Raw genomic sequence first — 17,365 nt, 5'->3', positions numbered from 1 at the left:
TGTGAGCTTTTCTGAGGGACAGTTAGTAACATGACTATGTGCTGTGTAATGCTGGGTACACACAATACGTTTTTCAGCTCGATTTTCCACCCAATCGTTTTTTCCGCTCGATTCTCCGGTCGATTCTGCGCTCGATTATCTTATCTTCCGCTCGTTTTTCTTATCTTTTTTCATTCACTTTTAGGAGAAATCGAGTCAAAAAACAATCGGAAGGAATATAGGACATGCCGGAAATTATCTATCGAACCCATCTATCGGGGGTAAAAATGTATGGTGTATTCCCAGCATTAAGTGCTTCAGAAGAAGTTGCCTAAATAATCCTTTAGATTGTAATCTCACAAGGGCAGGGCTCTCTCACCCTTTGTGTCTTGGAATGTTATTTATTTCATAGCTTGCACTCTATTATACATTTTATTCATCATGTTACATCTGTCATTGTAACCACCAGTTCTGTAGCTTGTACTATATTTGAGGTTTATCATTGTCTGTATCATTATGTACCCCATTTGTTTTCAGACTATGTACAGTGCTACGGAATATGTTGGCGCTTTATTAATAATAGTATGAAATACTGGAAATGGAGTATAAAGAAATAAATAGATGTTCTTGTACAGAAGCGTCTGTGAAAGGACAGGCACAGCCAGATCTTGGTGGAAAAATGCAGTAAGAGAGCAATCATGTTTCAGGCATATTTAAGGTGGCCACACACGATACAATAAAATGATCCAATTTTACAGCAATTCGATGAAAACGATCGTATCTCTCGAAAAAAATCAAAAGCTTTTTTTTCATTCGACTGAAAAATCCGATCGGAATTCCCGTTTTTTTCGATTTAACCTCCTTGGCGGTAACCCCGTGTGTGACACGGGGTAAGCCGCCGGAGGGTGCCGCTCAGGCCCTGCTGGGCCGATTTTCATAATTTTTGTTTTGCTGGACGCAGCTAGCACTTTGCTAGCTGCGCCAGCACTCTGATCGCCGCCGGCCCCTGCCCGATCGCCGCTATCTGCTGCGGCGCGGGCCCCCCCCCCCCCCTCCAGACCCCAGCGCTGCCTGGCCAATCAGTGCCAGGCAGCGCCGAGGGGTGGCCCGGGACTCCCAATGACGTCCCGACGTCAGTGACGTCGGTGACGTCATCCCGCCCCGTCGCCATGGCGACGGGGGAAGCCCTCCAGGAAATCCCGTTCTATGAACGGGATTTCCTGATCGGAGATCGCCGAAGGCGATCGAAGCGGGCGGGGGGATGCCGCTCAGCAGCGGCTATCATGTAGCGAGCCCTCGGCTCGCTACATGATTAAAAAAAAAATTTTTTTTAAAAAAACTGCTGCGCTCCCTCCTGGCGGTATTTTTCATACCGCCAAGGAGGTTAAATCGATCCGGAATGCCAGATATTTCTGTTCAATTTCTCTAAAGATTGTATGGTGTGTGTTGGATTGTAAGTTTATTAATATACACACCCTAGCAATTTTCTCAGAGTTTCCAATCATTTTTATCATAATTGGGGAAAAATTGAGCATAGGTGTGTGGTAAATTGGTCATATTTTTTAACTTGTTACAATCAGTCAGAAAAATTGATTGCAATTCTTAAATTGAACAGATATTCAAAAAATTGTATGGTGTGTGGCCACCTTTAGGCTGATCTCTGCAGATCTTTAGATCCGGAATAACCATCCTTCATATAGGCTAAGCTCATGCCTTTCATGCCAGACAAGAAGCTGTGTCCTGTATGACTTCCTCCACAGAAGGAAGTGAACTTCCTCACCTCAATCAATTAACAGGCCAGCTTCTTCTGAATAAACAAAGCCTCTGCTATTTGCACTTCTGAGTGTTGTTATTGTCGATGCGGCAATCAGAAAATGTAGTTCAGCGTAACACATGCTTCATTTCCCATCACTGGAAGTAAACAGTGATCTATGGAGACGGATTTATTCAACAGACCTTTAACTTTGCCTGTTTTCACACCAAATATCCATTCGGGTTGAGAATGGATTTAAAAAAAAGGATTTTAAGGAGAATATAACTGGGCAGCAAAGTATAATTTTTGTCCCCATTTAAAAAAATGGACTCATTTGCTTTATTCTTAAAGGGAAGGTTCAAGCAAAATAAAAAAATGAGTTTCACTTACCTGGGGCTTCTACCAGCCCCATGCAGCCATCCTGTGCCCTCATAGTCACTCACTGCTGCTCCAGTCCCCCGCTGGCAGCTTGCCGACCTCAGAGGTCGGCAAGCCGCATTGCGTACATTTTTACGCATTCCCGCTAGTGCTGGAACATTAACACATCCATTTTTACACGTTACTGGTTCAATGCGTACATTTTGAAAGCCCCAGGTAAGTACCAATTTCGTTTATTTTTAGAGCCCGGAGTCCCTTTATAGGACAAAAATCAGGGGAAAAAATCCTAATAAAACCTCTGTGTTACTGCGTCCTCCTCCTGCTGTCCCTGTGTCCGTGGTTTTGCATACCGCGCATGCACGGCACACAGGCAGACTTTAGAGCAGGAGGAGGATGGGGCAAGGAGGGCGGGCATTTGACATGCAGTCTGAGGCGGTGACGGGCGGCGGGAGGGGGGTTGTGAAGGTGGCCTAGAGCCCGTTATTGTAACGGGCTTACGTCCACTAGTATATATACTAAACCTGGTGCGTATATGGAGCAGGGGTGTCTTATGGAGCATTCCCTCCTCTGTCTAAGCTACACTGCCCTTTACAAATAATAGTGGGGAGCATTTCTAGCAGAAGCCTAATCCACCACAAAACAGTTTGTCCCTACAAGTTCATATGAAGCAATATAAGTCAATAAGTCTCAGCCCTTAAAGTACAAAGCTCAGTGTTTATAAGCTATAAGGGAAAATAAAGTGTAAGTAATCTCTGGGTATTTACAGAGGCTTGGAGAAGCAAACCACGGTTACCTGCTATGGTGGCCTCTGTGCACCAAAAATCCCGTTAGGCACACCACACCCACCAATACCAGACCTGTTAGTGAATGCTATAGAAACAGCTGTAGTGTGCTTCGCTCTAAGCTGGCAAAGGACAGGACAAGCACAAAGCAATTGATCAGCAATTAATCCTCCTGGAGTTCAGCTTTTGAGCCAGGGAAGGCTGTACATTTCTGAAAACAGCAGAGTTCCCCATTTCTCCACACGGCCATCAGAGACGGGAAAACCACTCAAACCACAAGATCCAGGGCCTTTGTTACAGCATCAAAGCATAAACATCAAACAGTACGCTGATTTCTCAGTTTGGACACAGCTTGTCAGCGGAGCTAATTGGTTGCAGGAGAATGCGGCAAATCACAGCCCAAATGATGATTAGATGAGATATATAATATGGCCCTGTGACTGCCCATTTCCTATCTATTGTGCTCTGGTTATTTTTAGCTGCAGAGTGCTCCTGGAGAACACAATGGGCACATTTCATTATCTAAGTGCCTAATTAGACAGCTATGATTAAAAGATACAAAACTGTACGTCAGGTACAGCGAAAGTCTAAAAATACTGAGACATGCTTTTTCAAATCCACTCCTATGAATGAAAGACAACTCTTCTCAAGGAGGGGAATTTAATGTATGTGGTAACACAACACAATTGTCTCATAGACAGAACAACAGGTTCTGCTCTGACATCAATGTGCGTGTACCGGGGCTGAGAGGACGCACAGTGAGGGAAGCCATATTATTATCTGTCACTGCTCAGACTTGCATAGTATCTACATATCCCATGGTACCCAGAGCTATTCTCCATTCACGTCACACTCTGCTCAGTGGAACTCACAACCTATTGGGGTGTATGGACTAAACTGCGCCGAGCAGAATTATGTGTGCACAGTCTTACGCACGATGAGTAAAGTGTAATGCATTATATGTAATCTGCTTCCTTCTTTCATGGAAGCAGACATAGGGCTTAATTCACAAAGCTGTGCTATGCATTTAGCATGCAATGTGGCACGTGCTAACAAAGTTATGTGCACGTAAACAAACCATTGCTCGCATAAAACTTTGCACGCATCACATTGCGTGCTAAATGCATGGCATGGTCGTGCTATGCATTAGCACGGCTTTGTGAATCAAGCCCTTATTGTTAACATCCAGTGTTTACATTGTTTTTGTCAGCTGACACAGGTGAGGGATCAAATTATAACTTGTGTTTAGTCATGATGGGGACTTATAAAGGCTAAACTCTCTAAATACATACAGGGTGCATGAGTTCAGGTCCACTCTAAGTTGTATAAGGCTGAGACAGACAGGTTTTGTAGATTTTTTTAGGTGGTGTGGTTCAGTATTGCCACATATGAGATGCAATCATTCTTAACCCCCCTGGCAGTCTAAATAATTCCGCCAGGAGGCAGCGCAGCAGTTTTTTTTTGTTTTTGTTTTTTTTTTAAATCCTGTAGCGAGCCCAGGGCTCGCTACGTGATAGCCGCTGCTCAGCGGTATCCCCCCGCCCGCTTCGATCAGGAAATCCCGTTCAAAGAACGGGATTTCCTGGAGGGCTTCCCCCGTCGCCATGGCGACGGGGCGGGATAACGTCACCGACGTCACTGGGAGTCCCGATCCACCCCTCAGCGCTGCCTGGCACTGATTGGCCAGGCAGCGCACGGGGTCTGGGGGGGGGGGGCGGCGCGGCAGATAGCGGCGATCGAGCGCGGGGCGGCGGCGATCGGTAGGCTGACGCATCTAGAAAAGTGCTAGCTGCGTGCAGCAAAAAAAAAATTAAGCAAATCGGCCCAGCAGGGCCTGAGAAAACCTCCTGCGCAGCTTACCCCGAACTACGTTACCGCCAAGGAGGTTAAAGGACATCCGAGGTGAAAATAAACTGATGAGAAAAACAATTGTATCCATCTTCCTTCTCTTAAAAATTACTTTTTTTAGATAACCCACAGTTTTATGTTATACTTCAATTTCGTTTTTATGGTTTCATGGTCTATGCTCAATGACACCTTCATTGACGTATTCCAGAGCTCAAATCTATTAATAGTACATCAGAGCAAGCCGGGCAACTGTCACTTTAAGCTGCTTTTATTCCATCTTCATGCCGCACTTAGTACATACATGTGAGTAATACTTGAAGGTTTCAAACCTGCTTTGGGTGCTGGTGCTGAGGTGTTCCAGGGTTCAGGGTGACTAGGGTGGGAGGACGGCACTACAGCCGTTTCGCGCCTGACTGGCGCTTCTTCACGTGCTCGTGTCCTGTTCCTTCCACGATTTATACCAGCTGCACGTCTCTTTTGCTTATGCTGTGTGCCCAGTACAAGTGTGTTTTGGTGCAAAGTTTGTGTCTCTGCAGGAGGCTGATGCAGGTCGCTGGTTTATCCCCCTCCAGGACTTTGTAACTGAGTGCCGAGTGGTATATCCTTCTACAGTGTACTTCAAATCTATTATTAATTGACCGTTTTTATCTCTTTCCTGCTCTCAGAAGCCATTTACTGACAGGAAAGTGTTTTATGGCTGTAACTACTTATCAGTGAGGATTATGCTATAGTCTGACCCAGTCTGACCCGGTCCCAACCCGGATAGAAACTGTCACTTGCATACCTGATGTTTAACTTTTTCAGGCAGAAAAATAAAAAAAAGGAACACAGCATAGTTATAGGTTTGCTTGGCACCGAACATACACATGTCTATCTCATCATGTCACATGTCACCTCGGGTATCCTTTAAGTTGGCCGCACATATAGTAATTTCATCGCCTCATCAAACAAATATTAAATCACTGGTGGCAGGAATGATTGCTTAAATGATCCTTTAACTGAACATACTCACTTTAATAGTCAATTTGCATTTACACCAGTGCTGATTGTGTTAGGACTGATACAGTTCACAGTTAGCTAATTGATCAATTACATGTTAAGCTACACAGTTATAAAATCCTGCTAATTCTGATCAATCAAAAGTTCAACCAAAGGATCGGTTTGTAATATATGTGTCAGACAGAATGCAATACAGTAATAATCTGACAAAGGCTAAAATATTTCCACACTAGGTACAGAAATTAAAAAATAAAAGGTGATGGCTGGTGTATTAATGTGCCAGCAGGTTTCCCTTGTTACATTTTCTGACATTCTGCAGCAAATTCTGCTATTTTAAGACACAAAAAACTAAATTTTGGATCATTTCAGACGAAACACTGCTGCACAACATTTTTCATGTAAGAACACCAAGGGCATCAGAAACAAGATTATAATCAGTTTACATACAAGTTTACATAAAAGTTCAGTCTACTGTAAACACACAGCAATGCAGGAGCATAGACAAAAACAGAGCATGTACACGGATGCTAATCAGACTATACTTGCCACCACAAGGGGGATGTACAGCAAAGCAACAAGAGGCAGGAGAAGCCCTTCACAACATACACACACAGCTGTATGTCAGATTACTTGTATCCCAGATGAATGTACAGGATTTTTAAATCCTTCACTACTCTTTACCTTGATTGTCTTTAACAAATAAACATGCCCCTCTCCTGTCTACTATATGTGGCCTTCCAGTGTGGTAAGTATGACACATTAATCCATTCCTGATGCCCAGCCTCCTCTCAACACAAACCCCTACCTAACATTTGTCCTAGTCCGAATCCTAACATTTGTATAGCACTTTTCTCCTGTTGGACTCAAAGCGCTCAAGAGCTGCAGCCACTAAGGGCACGCTCAAGAGGCCACCCTCAGGAAGTCTTGCTCAAGGACTTCAAGGCTCATACACACCTCCAACATGCACACAAGCACATGACCAAACACACAACCTGACGAACCACATGACCTGTACTTACACATGCCTAGACGGCTAAACAACCAACTCAATTAACATACTGAGCACACAAGAGGGCTGACGGACTACACATTCAAAACAAGTACAAGTCTTTCAAACAACTTGTACACACGTGTCAACTGCAGGATATCAGACCAACATAGATCAGTTGGATTGATCAAACCGCCTGTTATAAGTTGCTCATCAAGTTGTTTGCACGTGTACACATGCCTGATTATCATCCAACAGACTTATGCTGGGTACACACGATACGTTTTTCTGCTCGATTTTCCACCCGATCGTTTTTACCGCTCGATTTGCTTATTTTTTTCCATTCACTCCTATGAGAAATCGAGCCAAAAAACGATTGGAAGGAATATCGGACATGTCGAAAATTATCTATAATCGTAAAAACGTATGGTGTTTTCCCAGCATATAATCAGGCTGCAGGTTGGTCCTTGTATACTTAGCTTTACTGAATAGGTACTGTCCCTAGCCAGGATTTTAACCCTGGTCTCCCATAACTGATGCCAAACCCTAACCTCACAAAACGTCTTATCAATTTGCCATGAATGCCTCACAACACTTTAGGGATTAACAAACATCCTTTTGCAAGAATCCTTTTTCTGTCCAATTGTAATTAATGCATCTTAAAGTGAACTCAAGATTAAGCTGAGGGTAAAAAACAGATACTTACCTAGGAAGAGGGAAGCCTCTCTGGATCCTCCAGAAGCTTCTTGTGTCCTCCTCACCCTTTTCCAGGACTCTCCTGAAGATCGCAGCCCCGCTCCTCTTTATGCACGAGCGCAGCCGTACAGCAGCTGCGAGACCATGGTTGCACCTGTGCAGAAGCATGGAGTTGCTAGCTCTGACTTACTGCACAGGCGTGGCCGTAATCACGCAGGCACAGTACATCCTTGCCTATACATGAAGAGAAGCGAGGTCGGCCATGATCAGAAATCAAACATTTCTTTCAGGGGTCCATGAGTGGCAACAATAATCCGGAGGATGGCGTGGGAAGCCTCTGCAGTATTCCCTGTTCTTAGGTAAGTAGCAGTTTTTTACCTTTAGGTTTCGCCTTGGGTACACCTTAACCTCCTGAGCAACAATCCCGAGTAAGGCTGAGGACAGAAATCCGCAGCTCAGAGCAGTAATCCGTGCCTGAGTGAGTTATATGCAAGAGCTGCTGCAGCTCTCTCTGTGGTATGGTTTTATTCTTGTTTTTAGTGTCTAAAAGCTTGTGGGAAAAAAAAATCACGCCTTTTAGACCCTAAATATGGAAATAATACACACCAGGGAGGCTAATGGCTAATATATATATATATATATATATATATATATATATATATATATATATATATATATATATACATATGTATATATACTGTATATTTGCAAAAAAAAGTCTATGTACCTCCTTCTAATGTTAAAATGTATATAAGCTGGGTGTAATATTATTTCATAATTGTACAGTAATAGAACCCGAAGGAGACTTATTAGCCAAAAACTTAAATTTGGTGAAGTTTGAGAGGCAGCATTGTCTGATATATATGAAACAGTCTGGAGGTACATTTGATGGAGGAAAACAAATACAGTAGAGTCTCGGTTATCTGTAACCGATGGGGATCGGCTAATGCTGGATAAGTGTGCCTTCTGGTTGCTTGAGAAAAATAGGCCTAACTATACCCCACTCTATATACATACCATGAACTCCTTATTCAATTACAGCAATTCTTGGAAGAGCATGAAACCCAGTGTCTAAGCACAGCAGAGCCCACAAACAGCCTCAGAAGTTGGCCTTCACCACTGTGAGCACTGCCGGCACCTTGTCTGGCTAGTTGAGTACCGGATAACCAGGACTCTACTGTATTTAGGAATATCAGTAAAATGCTCTTACAAATACTCTGATTTGCTGTGATGTTTCCTACAGGTGCTTTGGCACTGGGACCTCTTTGTTTGCCTAGCCATAACCTCCCTGCCTAATATAATCCCTTTTCTGATACCATAACCACCCACTCCAACGTAATCGCCTTCTTAATGACTAAGCCTAACCTCTCTTCATGGTGCCTAATCCTATATTCCCTACCAAGCATAATCCTTACAGTGACTCCTAACACTAACCTCCAAACCATAACAACTAAAAAATAACATTTCCCTATCAGCTAGCTTTGTAATATCAGTGCATAACTCTAATTGATGGCCCTTAGGGCCTGTTTCCACTACACGCAGATTGGATGCAGAAAAACTCCAATGAATGCCTATGGGAAAATGTGCATAAGAAAAATCACGTTTAGTGGAAACAGGCCCATAGGCATTCATTGGAGTCATTTTTCTGCATCTATTCTGCGTGTAGTGGAAAAAGGCCCTAACCGATACTCAACTTTTTCAGTGGCCACAGCTACAAGGTATCAGAAATCTTGCACCAAAATTACTCTGCTGGTGATGATAATATGGTGCAGTGTTTTCAACTAAACAATAGCGAAAACTAGAGCTTATATTCCACTACAGAGAATGGCTAAGACCATGTGCCAATTTTACCAGGCGCTACGTTCTACCGATTTGGACATGGTGTGGCTTCCAATTGCTTTCTGGTTAGTTAAAAATAGGCCTAGCTAATACAGTACTATACCTCACCTTATATGCATACCATGAACTCTCAATTACTGTATTTTAACATGTAATACAAAGTATAATAATCTTGGGGAGCTGTGGAACCCAAACAGCTTAAAGAGACCCTGTACTGAAAAAAACATCCCCTGGGGGGTACTTACCTTGGGAGGGGGAAGCCTTAGGATCCCAATAAGGCTTCCCCCATCCCTGTAGCTGCAGGCAATCCAGCGCTGGCTCCCCCGAAGCGTCCCGCAATCCTGACAAGCTAGATTTATTTACCTTCCCTGGCTCCAGCGGGTGGCGCTGTTGCGGCTCTCAGCACGAAAATAGACGGAAATAGCCGATCTCTGTCGGATCTTCTCTACTGCGCAGGCGCAAGTGACTTGCGGCCAGCGTGCGATCGTCGATTTCCGCCTATCTCCGAGCGGAGAGCTGATACTCCGCCTGCGCTGGAGCCGGGAAGGTAAATATTTACATCCCCGCTGTTCGGAGGGGCACAGCAAGACCGCCGTGGGACACAGGAGGACAGGGGAAGCCTCAATAGGGTCCGGAGGCTTCCCCCTACCAAGGAGACTACCCCCCAGGGGAGCTTTTTCTCATTACAGGTTATCTTTAAGAAGTTAGCCTTCACCACTGTGAGCACTATAATGTGCTGGTTGGTTGAGACTGCTGGTTAGTTGAGTATTGGATAACGGGGACTCTACTGTACTGTATTTAGAGTTGCAACTCAGGTTTGAAACTTAAAATGAACAAAGGGGAAAATACAGTATATTCCATCACTTTAAGCCTTCCCAGAAATATTTTTGTGGAGTTTATTTTTAAACAATAAAATACCAAATAACAGAATAACCAAATCCTAGTAGTACAAGTAATAAAAACACTGGACCAAATCCAGCATAACTGCGTCTCAAGTCAAATGAGGCCACCAGGTCAACATGACTAGAATGAGGAAGGGAAAGCAATAACAATGAGCACACAATACTGCTATCTGCACCCTCTTCAGAACTTGGATTACAGCAACTTGTTTTGGCACATAACAGGGTATCATTATGAGATTATAAGAAGAGATGAATATTCATGCCATAAAAAACCCTCCACATTCTGCAGAGCTAATAGAGATGCAAAGAAAAAGTAAAAGGGCAAGCTTCTGCCAAAGATGAAGAATGCCAGATTGAAAAGGACACAGGCAGCCCTGCTCTGAAAAGCCTATGGTTCGCGGTACAAAAAAAGTGTTCCATAACTTCCTGCTTTCTAGTAGTTATGAAGTGAAGAATGTGTCCTGCTTATTAAGATGTATTTCATTTATTTAATTATAGCCATAATCAATAGAAATGGGAAAACTAAACGCCTATTTTTTTTATTTCAGCCGTCCCCTCCTCAAATAACATTAAACTGACTCTCAACTCTTGCCTTAAAGGACCACTATTGGAAAAATGTTAAATACATGTAAACATATAACATTAAGTAGGACATTTCTTGCAGAGTAAAATGAGCCATAAATTACTTTTCTCCTATGTTGCTGTCACTTACAGTAGGTAGTAGAAATGTAACAGAACGGACTAGGCCATCTCCTCAGGGGGGTTCTCATGGTTTTCTTTATTTCAAAAGAACATAGTAAATGGCAGTTGCTCAGTCCAACTGCCAAAATAGTGTGCAAACAGGTAGGTGGGGGGTGGAGGTGAGGCAATCGGCATCTTTGTATAAAATCTCTTTCAGGGATTGCTTTTGTAAAAAAAAAAAAAAAAAAAAAATACTAAAAATCCCTCATGCGGAAATAGACTAGTCCACTATCTGTCAGATTTCCACTAGCTTCTGTAAGTGACAGCAGAAGAGGAAAAAAAAAATATGGCTCATTTTACTGTGGAAGAAACATATATATATGTATATATTTTCAGTGTTACGATTTTTCGTAATAGTGGTCCTTTAATCATAGTCTCCTACAGAAGTCCCCATATTCTGGGGGGACCTGTGTAGATTATTATGGTACAGCATTACTTTTTTAATAACTGCAGTCCTGTCTCCTTACGAAGAATGACAGTTGCTGTTGGCATCAATATGTGCTGACTGGAAGCTAGCGCACAGGACATTTGCATAAAGTTGGCTGACACAGACAATATTAAGGCAGAGAATAAACATGGCAGCCAACAAAAGTAATGATTCCACAAAGCAGGCTGCTACTAGTAGTGCCAACATGAGGTTTCTCCAAAAGGCACAGAATGCAGCTCCCAGATCAGTCTGATTGGCCAGTAAGCACATGGTAATGGAATCAATATGAAAACACTTATCCTTGTGATCGGGGAGACATTACAGCATTACAAAGGTTTAAAATAAGAATGTTCAAAAAATAAATAGAAAAATAAATCGAACTACATTTAACGCAACCTGAAGCGTAAATATGTTATGATATAATGAATTCTATGTGTAGTATGGATAATGAATAAGAAAGAGTCTCCTATTTTTATTTTCAGTTATATAGGTTTTTTTTTTTTTCTTTTTTTCTTTTATAACATTGCATCATACAGTTTTAAAATCACACTCTGTCTTTTAAAGGATACCAGAGCCAAAGGACTCTGGTTAATCCAGCATATGTTATGGGCAGGGAGGTAAAAGTAGATACTTACCTTGCCTTCCATTACTCCCGACCCAGGCGACTCAGTCCGGAAATACTGCGCAGCGCATGAGTAGTATGTTCTTTCTGCTCCCTATGCATGCGCAGCGCAGTATTTCTGGACTGAGTCGTCTGGGTCGGTGAACTGAACGGGGTCTGGTGTAGAACGGTGAGTGACGGAGAGGAACGGAAGGCGCAGTAAGAATTTACTTATAAATCCCTGCCGATAACATTTGCTGGAATAACCAGAAACCTTCGGCTCTGGTATCCGTTAACCTATTAAACAAAGCAGAAATAATGACCCTTTGAACTTTCCTGCAGTAAAACCTTATCTCAAGCTGTCTCACTGTTTCGTGGCTGTTCAAGTGCTTCAGAAAACAGGACTGTATTTGAAGAACTCAGAGAAGCTCTTTTGCATAGATACCTGAAGGTTTTTAACTCTTCCTGCACTGGAAAACAATATGAGACTATTTTCTTAGCTACTAATGTTCTGTTTCTTAGCTGTACTACACATACAATTCCCCATCTCATCAGGTTTGCTGTTATACAATAATGATCAGTATATTGTGGTTGGAATCCCATTGTACTACTGTAATGAAGTGATTTAGCAGAATTCATGGTGGTTCATTTGCAAAATGAGATCCAAAATGCACGTACTCAAGGAAATACACACCCATGAGGTTAAAGCAAGGCTCCGTCTGTCCCCAAAAGTACACAACACATATATAATGGCATCAGCAGCTGAACCCAAGCATTGCCAAACTGCACTTTATGGTCTTGTCATGCAGGTATGAAATAGTCCTGATCACCAGTGGTGTAGCAATAGGGGGATGCAGAGGTTGCAACCACACCAGGGCCCCTGGACCAATGGGGCCCAGTAGGGCCGTCCTTCATCCATCTTATTAGCTTTGCATTGTTGCTATGGTGGTAATGAACACCTCTGTATGTGCATTGCATAGTGGTAATCCTTAGTAAACTGTTTCCTTACTCAGATTACACCTCCGTGACACTGCTGCTGTCCTTGATAGGTTTTGGGGCTTCATACCAATAGAGTGCTTGGGGCCCCATGTAAAACTTGCACTGGGGTCCCAAGCTCCTTAGTTTTGCCACTGCTGGTCACAAAAGCATCTTACTGATGATGGCTGAAAACTTGTCTGGTTTAATTTGAAATTAGATTTGCAGAGTTGGAATTGATGAGCGTGTTTGGAAATAGTTTATTTTGATGTGTCACACATCAAGGGATTAATGTTCTTTCTGAATCAGAATCACTTTTATTCGCCAAGTACGTCAATGTCATACCCGGAATTGCTTGTGGTTCACGAGGCATAGGCAGAGAATACAAAGACGTTAACATACATCCAATACTACAATATACAATACAAAGATACATAGACGTTAACATACATCCAATAGTACGATAGATATACAGTACAGAGATGTGCAATAGTACATGTTGCAATTCCATTTGGAAACTGTTTAGACAGGCATGTGGGGCATACACTATAACCAGTTAAACCTCTTGAGGCCAATTTGTGCCAGGGCTTGGGACAGTACTGCCCAGAGGGAGTTATGCAGTTCAGAGTGGGCAGATGGTGGACGTGTTGACTATAGAGGGGGAGAAACTGGCATTTAACAGAAGAACTGCTTAGGGAAAGAAGGTGTTCCTGCGCCTAGTGGTTCTGGATGGGATGGTTCTACAACGACGACCCAATGGAAGGCTTTCGAAAAAGCAACTGCCTGGGTGGGAGGGGTCCTGGGAGATCCTGGTAGCCCTTGTCGTCAACCTGGCAGTGTAGAGGAGATCAATAGGTGGCAGGGGGGATCCAATGATCTTTTCTGCCTCATTAATCACTCTTTGCAGTTTATACCTGTCGCTAGCCTTTGCACCAGCATATCAGACTATGACTGAGGAGCAGAGGATGGATTCCGTGGTAGCAGTGTAGAAGCTAGTCAACAGTTCCCGAGGCATACCGAATTTCTTCAGTTGGCGCAAGAAGAAAAGCCTCTGCTGTGCCTTCTTCTGAATTTTGCCCCCACCTTGGGTCATTAGTTAACGTTGTCCCAAGGAACTGGACAGATGATATTCTGGAGACCTCGGTTTCACCTATACGGACTGGAAGGAGTGCGGGTGGGTGTTTCCTAAAATCAACAACCAGTTCAACAGTCTTTGTTGCATTGAGGACAAGGTTGTTGTCCGCACACCAGTTGCAAATCCTCTCAATTTCATTGCGGTAATCTCGCTCTCCGCTGCTGCCGATGAGTCCGATGATAGTGGTGTCGTCAGCAAATTTGATAACTTTGACAAAGTAGGTGGATGAGGTGCATATATTGGTGTAGAGGGAGAACAGAAGCGGGGACAGTACACACCCCTGTGGAGCACCTGTATTAGTAGTTCTCACCCTGGAGTAGCAGTTTCCGAATTTGACCTGTTGCGTTCTGTTAGAGAGGAAGTTCTTGACCCATGCGCAAAGAGTAGTGTCAACACCGAGCTGCACCAGATTGTCAAGCAGGATGTCTGGGCAGAGCTAAAGTCTAGGAACATGATCCTGGCGTAGGAGTCGGGTCTGTCAAGGTGTTCCATGACATATGCCAAGCTGACATTAATGGCATCCTCTACTGATCTGTTAGCCCTGTATGCGAATTGAAATGGGTCAAGGAGAGCGTTAGTGGAATGCTTCAGGTGGGCAAGGACTATTCGTTCGAGGATGTTCATGATGGTGGTGGTTAAAGCCACGGATCTGAAGTTGTTGTGATCTGTGCTGCCCGGCTTCTTGGGGACTGGTATAATAGTGGACCTCTTGAAACAGGAGGGAACTGTACCTTCTGATAGTGACCTCTTGAATAAGGAGATGAGCACAATGGCTAGCTGCTCCGCACAAGTTCTTAGGCAGATTGATGACACACCATCAGAGCTGGAGGCCTTCCTGGGATTGAGCGTGCGGAGAAGCTTAAAAACTTCTGCTTCCTGGACCACGACCGACGCCATGGTGCCACAGTCTCCCAGTGCGGATTTAATATAATCATATTCAGTTTAATATACAGTCCCTTCTCACAAACGACTTAAAGGGATACTGTAGGGGGGTCAGGGGAAAATGAGTTGAACTTACCCGGGGCTTCTAACGGTCCCCCGCAGACATCCTGTGTTGGCGCAGCCACTCACCGATGCTCCGGCCCCGCCTCCGGTTCACTTCTGGAATTTCAGACTTTAAAGTCTGAAAACCACTGCGCCTGCGTTGCCGTGTCCTCGATCCCGCTGATGTCATCAAGAGCGCACGGCGCAGGCCCAGTGTGGTCTGTGTCTGCGCAGTACACTCCTGGTGACATCAGCGGGAGCGAGGACACGGGCGTGCAGGCGCAGTGGTTTTCTGACTTTAAAGTCAGAAATTCCAGAAGTGAACTGGAGGTGGGGCCGGAGCATCGGTGAGTGGCTGCGCCAACACAGGATGTCTGCGGGGGACCATTAGAAGCCCCGGGTAAGTTCAGCTCATTTTCTCCCGACCCCCCTACAGTATCCCTTTAAGTTACACAGTTTCAGAGATACACACAAAGTCTTCATGTACAAAATATATAATGCTGTTTATTTTTATTACGTATTTTTTGTTGTTAAAGAAGTACTGTAATGGAAAAAAAAAAAAAAAAAAAAAAAAAGAAAGAGTTTAACTTACCTGGGGCTTCTACCGGCCCCCGCAGAAGTCCTGTGCCCGCACTGGGACAAAATGATCCTCCATTCCCCCGCCGCTGAAATAGGCGGTGAAAATCTGAAGCGAGCTATGGCGTGGGAACGGAGGATCGTTTGGTCCCGGCGCAAGCACAGGACGTCTTCGGGGGGCCGGGCACAGTACATCTGCGGTGAGCCGGGCACAGGACATCTGCGGGGGGCCGGTAGAAGCCCCAGGTAAGCTAAACTTGTGTTGTTTTTTTTTTAATTACAACACTACTTTAAATGTTAAAGTATTGTATAAATTATCATAATTAGTTTAAAACACTTAAAAAGCACATTCAAAACAACCCCCCCCCCCCCAAAAAAAAAAACCCCTAGTTTATACTATATATCCAAATACAACGTTGTCTGAAAGTAAATGATTTCTCCGCGTCTCCCTATGTATAACACAGGACTCAGCCTACAAACAAATTCAACAGCGTAACCTGTTTGCAAAAAAGGGGACCGTCTGCACAACTGAAATACATTTTAAGATAGTCTTAAGAACTATAATTCAAAGAACTTTTCCCCAGCCAAAAGGCAATAAACTCTCATTAAAACAACCAGCAAAATGTGGTCTATTCAATAACTATCTTCTTTGTTAAATCACTAAATGTATAATTATGAAAAAAAAAATAACATAAGAAATAAAGCAAAAATATTTTAATGGCAGATCGTGAATTCTTCTCTGCATAGTTTTTCTAACTGGCTTATTGAAGCAATAAGATTGTAATGTGTTTGGGCTGTTCACAGGGGTGCATTGTGGTGCGGTGTAATGGGCACTTTTCACACCGCTTACCGCACTGCAATGCACCACCTTTGTGTGGTGGGAGAGTTCCAGTATAACGGGTTTCCACATCATAACACGCTGCATGCAGTATGTGTAACCGCTAAAAGCACGCATTAACAGTAAAAGTGAAGCATACTTTTCATTGACGGTATGCTTCACTGTACCCCATGCAATGGGAGCATAACATGCGGCGCCGCTGTCCTGATCAATTGCATTGCATTCAGCCATTTAGAATGTGGCCTTAGATACAGATATTGTGGAACCAGGCCAACACTAGTAAGGTGTGATTGCTTTCAATCTCCATTAACAAAAACATCTTCAGTTCCTTACTGATGATGTAATAAGATAGCAGTTTCCTCCACAGTTAGCGCTGGAATTCCCCTGGAAAATCACTGAAGCTGATGAGTAAATTATTAAAGCAGGAAGAAGACATTAACCTGCAGGCTAAATCTTTTGCGTCACTGAGATGATCACGAAAAGCTTCTATAATCCGAGGTTACCTGAATTATATCTGCACTGCATCTCACAATGATCAGTAGTTCTACAGCAGGGGTGTCCATTGTGTGGTTTGAAAAAGACTTCTGGGTAGATCCCACACTGCCCGCCTCAGTGACATAGGCATCATACTCTGTCACTTTGACTTGGATGAGCTTGCAAAGCGCAAAGCCATACATTTAGAAGCCGAAGACATAACAACAAAAGTTGTTTATTAAAAGATACCTTTTAAGAGGAACTCCAGTGAAAATAACGTAATGAACCAGAGTGCTTCATTTTTACAATAATTATGTATGATTAAGTCAGTGTTTGCATTCTGACATTTATCATATGGTGACATTTTTACTGCTGGCAGGTAATGTTATTGGAAGTAGCTGCTGCTTGTTTTCGGGCAGTTGGAACAGCTGTTATTTCCCACAATGCAAC

The 17,365-nt window shown here is 43.4% G+C and overlaps 1 protein-coding gene across 7 annotated transcripts in view; it reads right to left on the bottom strand.

Annotated features, from left to right (window-relative positions):
* PIK3CB (phosphatidylinositol-4,5-bisphosphate 3-kinase catalytic subunit beta) overlaps positions 1-17,365 on the bottom strand; it is a 266,903-nt gene that overhangs the window by 103,515 nt on the left and 146,023 nt on the right. The window contains exon 1 of one of the 7 annotated variants that reach the window (XM_068280548.1): positions 2,904-2,916. The exons of the other annotated variants lie outside the window; for them this stretch is intronic. The gene's annotated coding sequence lies outside the window, so the exon portion shown is untranslated. Of the gene's footprint in view, positions 1-2,903; positions 2,917-17,365 lie in introns of those variants that run through there. 7 annotated transcript variants of the gene reach the window in all.

The sequence above is a fragment of the Hyperolius riggenbachi genome, chromosome 4 (assembly GCF_040937935.1).
Source record: "Hyperolius riggenbachi isolate aHypRig1 chromosome 4, aHypRig1.pri, whole genome shotgun sequence".
NCBI classification, from domain to species: Eukaryota; Metazoa; Chordata; class Amphibia; order Anura; family Hyperoliidae; genus Hyperolius; species Hyperolius riggenbachi.
This window is presented reverse-complemented; position numbering and strand designations above follow the sequence as displayed.